The following is a 3,129-nucleotide window of genomic DNA, read 5'->3' as shown; positions in this document are numbered from 1 at the left end:
TGCTGGGGCGGAGTGAGTGAGTGAGTGAGTGAGTGAGTGAGTGAGTGTGTGTGTGTGCGCGCGCTCTAGTTGCGATTCTTGAAAATGGGATTCAAGGTCTCAGGGTTTACCTCCCCAAGTTCAAAGATTCCCACCATGAGTTGTCATACTTTTTCTGTTCTTCAGTGTTGCTTAAGGGAGATTGTGAAAACGTACCGTGTGTGTGTGTGTGTGTGTGTGTGTGTGTGTGTATTTTTAAGATTTTATTTTTAAATAATGTCTACACCCAGGGTGGGGCTGGAACTTAATTCTGAATCAAGAGTCGCCCACCCTTCCAACTGAGGCAGCCAGGCGCCCCCTAGAGTTAATTTTTAACTTGCGTAAGATCCTTTGAAAACACCAATGAAAGTGAGTATACTCGAGTGTGTTTTATTTTATTTTTTTTAATGTTTTCTTATTTATTTCTAGGAGAGAGAGAGAGACAGTGTGAGCAGGGGAGGGTCAGAGAGAGAGGGAGTCACAGACTGAAACAGGCTCCAGGCTCTGAGCTGGCAGTCAGCACAGAGCCCGACGCGGGGCCCGAACCCACGAACCGCGAGATCACGACCCAAGCGAAAGTCGGACGCTTAACCGACTGAGCCACCCAGGTGCCCCATACTTGAGTGTGTTTTAGACGGAAGCTGTGGCTTTGGACAATACTGACACGTTAGCTTCTGCGGCCAAATGAACTCGTTAGCCTGGAATGCGGACTTGGGAGCCAGAGGGCCTGGTGCAGGTGCTGCCTCGGTGCTTCCCCGCTGGGTGCTGCAAGTTGCTTGCGTTCTTTGTGATGCCCTTCCCCATCTGGGAAATGGGCACGGTCATAATACCTAGTTCATGCAGCTACGCGAGATGGGAATGGACTGTAAAGTCCTTAGAACAGGCTGGCGCTTAGAAGCTCAAGGTAAAGGTCAGGTCTTCCTTGTTATTGTGTCTGCTGCCCTGCTCAGCCTTAGCCGGCCTCACTCCCCCGTGGGAGCTTTCTGTGAATGCGCCATTAATTTGTAAAGCTTGATGCTCTGCCCCCGCCATGTATGTGTAGGATACTGGTATAGGATACCATGTATTATTAGCTACTGGTGGAAGGACAGGCAATAACAAGGAAATGTATCACATCTGTCAGAATGCTATTGTATCATTTTGGGGGTGTTTCCTACTTTTCTCATTTGATTCTGACCTGTATTATGTACTACATTTTGTGATTTTCTCTCTCATTCAATTTGATTTTTAAATTTCAGTATCATTAACGTAGAGTGTTATATTAGTTTAAGGTGCACTATATAGTAATTCAACAATTCTATACATTACTCAGTGCTCGTCACAATAAATGTACTAAAAAAATGGGATGCTTCACGAATTTCCTTGCCGCAAGGGCCATGCTAATCTGCTCTGTATCATTTCAATTTTAGTATATGTGCTAGTGAAGCAAGCACTGTAATTTTGTTTTTGAATTATATGTATTTATTGAATACATTATATATTTTATATATCTTTCATATGTAAAATATCTTCTATAAGTATATTTGTAAAATTATATGAACATTTAAAGCAAGTAATAGTTTTATAATCTACAAATATGTAGATATCATTAGAAATACATATATTTTATATATTTGTATTTTATATAAAATACCATTTTATATCATTTGAGGTGTATAGTATCTCAAAAATAAAGATTCAAATAACAGTATATCAACTCCTATCTATGTATTTCCCAGATATAATATTACCTTTTAACATTTTGTTTAATTTTTTAAAGAGTTTATTTATTTTGAGAGAGAGAGCGAGCATGAGTGGGGAATGGGCAGAGAGGGAGAGAGAATTCCAAGCAGGCTCCATGCTGTCAGTGCACAGCCTGACTTAGGGCTTGATCTCCCCACCCGTGAGATCATGACCTGAGCCTAAATCAAGAGTTGGATGCTTAATGTACTGAGCCATCCAGGCACCCCAATTGTTTTAATTTTTTAAAGAAATACAACACTATGGGGGCGCCTGGGTGGCTCAGTTGGTTAAGCTTCCAGCTTTGGCTCAGGTTATGATCTTGCGGTTTGTGAGTTTGAGCCCTGCCTCTGGATCTGTGCTGAAAACGTGGAGCCTGCTTGGGATTCTCTCTCTCTCTCCCTTTCTCTCTGCCCCTTCCCTGTTCATACTGTCTCTTTGTCTCAAAATAAATAAATATACTTAAAAAAAAAAAAGAGAACACTATAGATACAATACCCTTTACAGTGCTTCATTTCCTTCCCTGTGCCTCTTCTTCCCACCACCTTCACCGAATCCCCTTCTGAAGCTGCTACACATTCCCTACATCCCTGATTTTAATATTTTAGGATAAATGTATGGTCCACAGGCCAATATTTAAAATGCAGTATCAAAAAAATAAAAATGCAGTATCATATTTCTGTTGTTAAGCAAGGTAAGTAACACTTTGCTTGATATATCTTTCTGCGGCATCCTCTGTTCATTTCCTTTATTCACTCAACTTTTGTGTGTGTGTGTGTGATGCACTCAGGCTGATAAATCATTCCTATTTCATTTATTCAATTGCTGTGCAGTAATACTGTTGTAAGAATATATCGCAGTGAATTTATCCTTCTCTCAATTGATGTATACAGAAATTGTTCATAGAGCCTTTCATTCTTATGGAGATGGGTGCAGTGTGTATTGCTGTGAACATCTCCTTAGGCAGATGTGTGAGAGCTTCTCCAGGACCCACCCGTAAGAACAGAATTGCTGGGCTAGACTCCCTTGTCTTACTTTTATATTTATTTGTAAAACATCAGGCATTTATTAGATATTCTTAATTTTCCACCTTGAAACAACTATGATTACCTCATTCTTATGCTTTTGAATGAGTCAGTTGACACTAAAGTTTGAAAGGAAATGGAGAAGCGTTTAGCATTTGGATCTGCTGATCTGTATAACCCAGGATTGATAATGTAGGGTATGCAATGCCAACCCCCCCCCTAAAAAAAAACAAAAAACCAAACCCCCAAATCAATTGGATGATGAGAATCACATGAGACTGGAGCTACCATACCTAATCACCAGTGCGACTGTGATGTGCTTTTCAAAGTCATTGCACTACATATAAAATACTTAACTCTTGAAATG

The 3,129-nt window shown here is 40.5% G+C and overlaps 1 pseudogene; it reads right to left on the bottom strand.

The window, feature by feature from the left end:
* Nucleotides 1-1,352: 1,352 nt before the first annotated feature.
* Nucleotides 1,353-1,451, bottom strand: LOC120230465 (annotated as a pseudogene).
* Nucleotides 1,452-3,129: the final 1,678 nt, after the last annotated feature.

This window comes from Hyaena hyaena, unplaced genomic scaffold (assembly GCF_003009895.1).
Source record: "Hyaena hyaena isolate Hyena2069 unplaced genomic scaffold, ASM300989v1 scaffold_42, whole genome shotgun sequence".
Taxonomy (NCBI): Eukaryota; Metazoa; Chordata; class Mammalia; order Carnivora; family Hyaenidae; genus Hyaena; species Hyaena hyaena.
The sequence above is the reverse complement of the archived record's forward strand: the minus strand, read 5'-3'. Positions and strand labels throughout refer to the sequence as shown.